The sequence below is a fragment of the Bombus vancouverensis genome, unplaced genomic scaffold, assembly GCF_051014615.1.
Source record: "Bombus vancouverensis nearcticus unplaced genomic scaffold, iyBomVanc1_principal scaffold0147, whole genome shotgun sequence".
Lineage (NCBI taxonomy): Eukaryota > Metazoa > Arthropoda > Insecta > Hymenoptera > Apidae > Bombus > Bombus vancouverensis.
In genome coordinates this window covers 1-9,290 of record NW_027469034.1, presented here as the reverse complement: position 1 = coordinate 9,290, position 9,290 = coordinate 1, and the positions used below count along the sequence as shown (strand labels likewise).

At 11.8% G+C, this 9,290-nt stretch overlaps 1 long non-coding RNA gene across 1 annotated transcript; it reads left to right on the top strand.

The window, feature by feature from the left end:
- The first annotated feature begins 12 nt into the window (after positions 1 to 12).
- On the top strand, positions 13 to 9,156 carry LOC143305112 (uncharacterized). The gene is made up of 2 exons (XR_013061791.1): positions 13 to 753; positions 6,511 to 9,156. It is a non-coding gene; the product is annotated as an uncharacterized LOC143305112 (long non-coding RNA).
- The last annotated feature ends 134 nt before the right edge of the window (positions 9,157 to 9,290 follow it).

Sequence of the window (9,290 nt, the reverse complement as noted above, 5' to 3'; positions counted from 1 at the left end):
AAATAATTTAAATTTTTGCATGTGTGTGTGTATATATTTTTATATATGTATACATATATATTTATATTTATATATATATATAATAAATATTTATTTTTACTAAAAATTACCTTCCTTTAAAATTAAATTTTTAATACGTTCAAAATTTTAATTTAAACTAAACTTTATATTTAATAAATTACTCTCTAATCTATAATTTATATTTTAATAATTTTCATTTATTTTTTTTTAATAATTAAATACTTATATATATATATATATATATATATACATGTAAAAATTTAAATTATTCTCGTTTTAATATATAATTTTTAATTTTGTGTATTTGCCTATATACGCTGTAAAAATTTATTTTTACTTATATTATCTTCTTTTAAAATTTAATTTTTAATACATGTAAAATTTTAATTTAACCTAAATTTTAAATTATAATTCTATAATCTTTAATTTTATAATAAAACATTTATTTTTTTTTAATAATTAAATACTTATATATACACATGTAAAAATTTAAATTATTTTCGTTTTAATATATAATTTTTAATTCTGTGTATTTGCCTATATACGCTGTAAAAATTTATTTTTACTTATATTATCTTCTTTTAAAATTTAATTTTTAATACATGTAAAATTTTAATTTAATCTAAATTTTAAATTATAATTCTATAATCTTTAATTTTATAATAAAACATTTATTTTTAAAAAAATTAAATTTATTAATGACCTATATTTTTATAAATTTTTATAGATTAGGTTATTTAGTGAAATTTTCATTTTTTTTTTTTTTTTTTAAAAAAATGAAAATTTCCGTTAATTTAATATTAATAAGATATTAATTAAATAAAATGATTTTAAAATTTATTTTTATAAATTAATTTATTTTTTATATATATATATAAATTTATAATTGTTAATTTTTATAATTATATTTAGATTTCAATAAATTTAAAAATTTTAATATCATATATATATATATACATATATATATATAAATTATTTTATTATTATTTAATTAAATATTATAAATTTAATATAATTTAATATATATATATATGAATGTATTAATATATATATATATATATATATATATATATTTATATATATATAAATATATATATATATATATATATATATTTATAAATTAAATATATATATATAAATATATTAAATATATAAATATATTTATATAAAAATAAAAAATAATTATTTTTAAAATTAATATTTATATATATTTATTTAATTACATATAAAGAATTTTTTTTTCAACTTAATTTTAAAATAATTATATATATATTTTAATTTTTTATAAAATAAAATATTTATATAAAGATTTTAAAATTAATATATTTATAATTAATAATTATATATTAATATATACTTATATACAAGATAATCTTAATTTTGGCAATTATATTCCAAAATTTGCGTTTTTTATTAAAATTTTTAAATTTTATTTTTAAATTAATAATTTTTTTATTAAAATTTATTAATTTAATTATTAAATTTATTATTTTTATAAAAATTTAAAAATTTTATTTTAAAATTATAATTTTTATTAAAATTTTAATTTTTTTTATTAAATATTTAATTAATTTATTTTAAATTTTTTTATATTTTAAATATTTTTTTTTTAAAATTTATTATTTTTTTTTAAAAAAAAAAATATTTATTAAAAAATTATTTTTTTTTTTAAATTTTATTTAATTAAAATTTTTTATTTAATAAAATTAAAATTATAAATTTAAATAATTTTTTTTTTTTAAATAAATCATATTTATGTTTTTTTAAATTTTGATTTAATTAATAATTTTTTTTTTTAATAAATATTTAAAGTTATTTAAATTAATAAATTATAATTTTATAATTTTTTTTATTAAATTATAATATATATATATATATATATATATATATATATATATATATATATATATATATATATATATATATATATATATATATTAGATATTTATAAATATATATATATATATATATATATATATATATATATATATATATATATATATATTAGATATTTATAAATATATATATATATAATAATAAAAAAATAATTATCATAAAAATTAATATTTATATATATTTATATAATTATATATTTAATAGTTTTTTTTTTAATTTAATTATAAAATAATTATATGTATATTTTAATTTTTCTATAAAAATAAAATATTCATATAAAATTATAAAATTAAAATATTTAATATTAATTATTATATATTAATATATACTTATATACATAATAATCCAAATTTTGCCAATTTTGTTCCAAAATTTGCCAATTTTGTTCAAAAATTTGCAATTTTTTGACAAAATTTTTAATTTTTTTTACCCAATTTTTCATTAATTTACTATAAACTTTTTAATTTTTTTGACAAATTTTTTACAAAATTTAATTTTTTTAAAAATTTTTATTAGTAAATAAATAAATTTTTTAAAAATTTTATTTTATCAAAAATTTTAAAATTATTTTTTTAAAAATGTAAACTTATTTTTCCCATATTATTTAAATTTATCCTAATTTTAATAAAAAATTTTAAAATCTTTTAATTAAAATTTAATATTTAATGGATACTTTAAATATTTTTTTTTTTTAATTCTTATAAACTTACATAAATTTAAATTATTCTATTAATCAACACAACCTCTCAATTTTAATAATTTTTAAAATTTAAAATTTAAATTTAAATTAAAATTCTATAAAAATTTATTAATAAAATATTCCTAATAAAATCATTATAAATATTAATCCTCGTATAAAAATTAATTAAAAATTTTAAATCGGAAAAAACTTAATTTTTAAAAATTCATAACCATTAAACAAAAACCAATACAATTTTTTTTAATTTTAAAAATTTTAAATTTAAATTTTTACCAATAATTTAAAAAAATTTTGTGAATAAAATACCCCTAATAGGATCATTTGTTAAAATTATCAAAAAAAAAAAAATAAATTTAAAACATTAAAATTAACAATAATACTTTATTTTTTCAATATAAAATATTTAAAAAACTCAAAAACATTCCAATTTTTTAATTAACAAACCTAAATACAAGAATAAACACACAATTTTCATAAATCTCAAAATTTAAAATTTAAATTTAAATCTAAAATCTAAAAAATTTTGTGAATAGAATATCCCTAATAGAATCATTTGTTAAAATTATTCTAAAAAAAAATAAATTAAAAATATCAAAATTAAAAAAAATTATTTTTTTTTTAATAATTAAATATTAAATAAAACTCAAATACATATCATATAAACAAAATTAATATCTCTAAATATCTATATATATACACATAACATTCAATTTTCATAATTTAAAAAATTTAATTTAATAATATAAAAATTTTGTAAATAAAATATCCCTAATAGAATCATTGTTAAAATAAATTAAAAAAAAAAAAATATTAAAAACATTAAAATAAAAACTTTATTTTTTTTTTAAAAAAACATTAAATATAAATTAAACACACACATACACACACCACACAAACAAAATTAGTATCCTTAAATAATATATACATACACACACAATTTAAATAAATTTCAAAATTTAAAATTTAAATTTAAATTTATATCCTAACAAATTTTATTAATAAATTATCCCTAACAGAATCATTATTAAATAAACCTCAAAAAATAATTTATTTAAAAAATAAAAACTAAAAAAAATTAATTTTTAAAATAAAATATTAAATATAAAAACTTGCACCACGCGCCCAAAATTGTCAAACTTTAATTATACACATTAAAATTTCAATTATAAAAAATTTTAAATAAAAATTAAAAATTTAAATTTGACAATTTTGGGCATGTACGCATTTTTGTAAATAAAATACCCCTAATAGAATCATTTCAAAATAAACCTCAAAAAAAATTAATTAAAATTATTAAAACTAAAAAATTTTATTTTTAAAATAAAACACTAAATATAAAAACTTGCACAACGCGCCCAAAATTGCCAAACTTTAATTATACCCATTAAAATTTTAATTATAAAAAATTTTAAATAAAAAATTAAAAATTTAAGTCTGACAATTTTGGGCTTTATGCGCATTTTTGCAAATAAAATACCCCTAATAGAATCATTTCAAAATAAACCTCAAAAAAATCAATTAAAATTATTAAACTAAAAAAAAATTAATTTTTAAAATAACACACTAAATATAAAAACTTGCACTACACGCCCAAAATTGTCAAACTTTAATTATACTTATTAAAATTTCAATTATAAAAAATTTTACATAAAAATTAAAAATCTAAGTCTGACAATTTTGGGCTTTATGCGCATTTTTGTAAATAAAATACCCCTAATAGAATCATTTCAAAATAAACCTCAAAAAAAATTAATTAAAATTATTAAACTAAAAAATTTTATTTTTAAAATAAAACACTAAATATAAAAACTTGCACAACGCGCCCAAAATTGCCAAACTTTAATTATACTCATTAAAATTTTAATTATAAAAAATTTTAAATAAAAAATTAAAAATTTAAGTCTGACAATTTTGGGCTTTATGCGCATTTTTGCAAATAAAATACCCCTAATAGAATCATTTCAAAATAAACCTCAAAAAAATTAATTAAAATTATTAAAACTAAAAAAAAAATTAATTTTTAAAATAACACACTAAATATCAAAACTTGCACCACACGCCCAAAATTGCCAAACTTTAATTATACATATTAAAATTTAAATTATAAAAAATTTTAAATAAAATATTAAAAATTTAAGTCTGACAATTTTGGGCTTTATGCGCATTTTTATAAATAAAGTACCCCTAATAGAATCATTTCAAAATAAACCTCAAAAAAATTAATTAAAATTATTAAAACTAAAAAAAAAAAAATTAATTTTTAAAATAACACACTAATAAAAACTTGCGCAACACGCCCAAAATTGTCAAACTTTAATTATACACATTAAAATTTCAATTATAAAAAATTTTAAATAAAAAATTAAAAATTTAAGTCTGACAATTTTGGGCTTTATGCGCATTTTTGTAAATAAAATACCCCTAATAGAATCATTTCAAAATAAACCTCAAAAAAATTAATTAAAATTATTAAAACTAAAAAAAAAATTAATTTTTAAAATAACACACTAATAAAAACTTACACAACACGCCCAAAATTGTCAAACTTTAATTATACGCATTAAAATTTCAATTATAAAAAATTTTAAATAAAAAATTAAAAATTTAAGTTTAACAATTTTGGGCATTGTGCGCATTTTTGTAAATAAAATACCCCTAATAGAATCATTTCAAAATAAACCTAAAAAAAGTAATTTTTAAAATAACACTAAATATCAAAACTTACACCACACGCCCAAAATTACCAAACTTTAATTATACATATTAAAATTTCAATTATAAAAATTTAATATAAAAAAATAAAAAATTTATAAAAATATAAGTCATTAATAAATTTAATTTTTTTAAAAATAAATGTTTTATTATAAAATTAAAGATTATAGAATTATAATTTAAAATTTAGATTAAATTAAAATTTTACATGTATTAAAAATTAAATTTTAAAAGAAGATAATATAAGTAAAAATAAATTTTTACAGCGTATATAGGCAAATACACAGAATTAAAAATTATATATTAAAACGAAAATAATTTAAATTTTTACATGTGCATATATAAGTATTTAATTATTAAAAAAAAAATAAATGTTTTATTATAAAATTAAAGATTATAGAATTATAATTTAAAATTTAAGTTAAATTAAAATTTTACATGTATTAAAAATTAAATTTTAAAAGAAGATAATATAAGTAAAAATAAATTTTTACAGCGTATATAGGCAAATACACAGAATTAAAAATTATATATTAAAACAAAAATAATTTAAATTTTTTTTATATATATAAAAATATTCAAACATACGCATCCCAAAACAAAATTAACATTCTTAAATTTATATTTTCACAAACACTCCTTACGCTATCTCACATTAATAATAATTAAAACTCCAAAAAATTAATTAAATCATTAAAACAAAAAAAAACACTTAATTTTTTAAAATAAAACATTAAATATAAAAACTTATTCCACATACCCAAAATTATCAAACTTAAATTTATACACATTAAAATTTAAATAATAAAAAATTTAATATAAAAAAGATATGAACTTAAATTTAACGATTATGAATTTATATAATACTTAAACTATAATTTATATTAAATTCTATAAAATATTCCTAAAACACATACACAAATATATATATATATATATATATAAATATATAATTCTTAATCTTTAAAAATCTATTAAAATTAAATTATAACCGCAAAAATTTTCAATTATTAATTTATAAATATTAATTAATTTATAAAAATAAATTTTAAAATCATTTTATTTAATTAATATCTTATTAATCTTAAATTAACGGTAATTTTCATTTTTTTTAAAAAAAAAAAAAAAAAAATGAAAATTCCACTAAATAACCTAATCTATAAAAATTTATAAAAATATAGGTCATTAATAAATTTAATTTTTTTAAAAATAAATGTTTTATTATAAAATTAAAGATTATAGAATTATAATTTAAAATTTAGATTAAATTAAAATTTTACATGTATTAAAAATTAAATTTTAAAAGAAGATAATAAGTAAAAATAAATTTTTACAGCGTATATAGGCAAATACACAGAATTAAAAATTATATATTAAAACGAAAATAATTTAAATTTTTACATGTGTGTATATATAAGTATTTAATTATTAAAAAAAATAAATGTTTTATTATAAAATTAAAGATTATAGAATTATAATTTAAAATTTAGGTTAAATTAAAATTTTACATGTATTAAAAATTAAATTTTAAAAGAAGATAATATAAGTAAAAATAAATTTTTACAGTGTATATAGGTAAATACACAGAATTAAAAATTATATATTAAAACGAGAATAATTTAAATTTTTACATGTATATATATATATATATAAGTATTTAATTATTAAAAAAATAAATGTTTTATTATAAAATTAAAGATTATAGAATTATAATTTAAAATTTAGATTAAATTAAAATTTTACATGTATTAAAAATTAAATTTTAAAAGAAGATAATATAAGTAAAAATAAATTTTTACAGTGTATATAGGCAAATACACAGAATTAAAAATTATGTATTAAAACGTAAATAATTTAAATTTTTACATGTATATATATAAATATTTAATTATTAAAAAAAAAATAAATGAAAATTATTTAAATATAAATTATAGATTAGAGAATAATTTATTAAATATAAAGTTTAATTTAAATTAAAATTTTGAACGTATTAAAAATTTAATTTTAAAGGAAGGTAATTTTTAGTAAAAATAAATTTTTACAGTGTATAAAGACAAATACACAGAATTAAAAATTATGTATATATATTAAACCCAAATTTATTCATTGTCGTTATCTTCAATTTGGATATTAGTTAATAAAAATATAATAATTAAATTGCATTTAATAGTAATTTTGAAAATATATCTAAATATTAAAAATTAACAATTTATAATAATTTAAAAATTTCTTAAATTATTAAACTATTATTAAATTTCAATTTTAAAGATTCAATAAATAATTAATGTTCTAAAATTTAATTAATGAATATCAAAAATTATATAATAAGCTAAGGTACAAGCTAATAGGTTCATACCCTATCGATAAATTTTAAAAAATTTTTATATAATTTATATACCTATATATTTATATGTAAGTAATATGTCTGATAAAAGATATATTTTGATAAAATATTTATGTATATTATTAAGCTATACTATTACTACTTATATAATAAGTGCAAAGCCTATAGGATGTTCATCCCACATTTCTATGAATACTTATTTTTATGTAAAATATTTAATTTTTGTAAAAATTAAATATTTATTTTTTACAATAAAATATATTTATTCTCCTACCTCTCAGTAATAATTCTATTCTTTATTATTTATAATTCACAGAGAATTTACATTAAATGATTAATAATAGAATTTTCAACAATTTTATTAATTAGGATAATTAATATTAACTCAAATAATAAAATTGTCAGAATTTTATACTTTATAATATCATCAATTTCAAGATTATTAATCATTACTATTATTTCCTTAAATTATACGCAAATCTTTATATTCAAAAATTATATAATTAATTTTTTATTAATTTTGTCTATATTTTTAAAAATTGGTATATTCCCATTTTGTTTTTGAATAATTTATATTTATAAAATATCCTCATGAAATCAAATTATAATTATTTCAACATTGATAAAATTTATCCCAATCTATTTTTTTTCCACAATAATCTTTATTACCCCACTTATAATTTTTTATTTATTAATTAATAATTCATTTATTGCCTTATACACAAATATTGATTTTTCTATAAAAAAAATATTTGGGTGTTCATCAATCTTTAATTCATTATTTTTTATTTTTATTACTTATTCCAATAAAAACCTATTTACATTATTAATAATTATTTATTTATGTATATTTTCAGCTTTAATATATTTTTTTAATTTTTATAATCTAAAAAATTTAAATTTTAGAAATTTTTCCCAAAATTCATATTTTATATTTATTATTTTATTATTTATTTATTCCTCCTTCCCATTATTTTTATCATTTATATTCAAATGGGAATTTATTTATATTATAAATCTAAGTTTTAGAAATAATTTAATAATTATACTATTATTATTAAGAATAATTATAATATGAAATTATTTCATTTTATTAAAATATATTTTATTAAAATTTAAATTTAACAAAACTATAATAAACTTGGAAATTTCCCAAATAAAAACTTTTATTTCAATAACAATTTTATTTTTTTCTTTTATATTTATTCTATTTAATTTAATATAAATATTATAAATTTAATCATTAAATTTGCAATTTAATATTTTTTTTAAACTATATTAAATAATCTAAAAATAAATTTTAAAATAGTATTAAAAAATTTTTAATTTTTATAAATAAATTTACAGTTTATTTCTTTTTCAGACATAATACTACTTATCTATTTTAAATTTAAATTAATTAATTTTAAAAAAAAATTAACACTAAATAAAAAAAAAATCATTATTAACTAATTTATAAAAATTTTTATAAATTTTTAATAAAGATTTTACGTTAAAAAAACTGTTAATTTTCAAAATTAATTATATAGATTTCACATTTATAAATCTTAATAAAAAAATGATTAATATCAACTAATCATAAAAATATTGGAATAATATATTTTATTTTCGCAATAT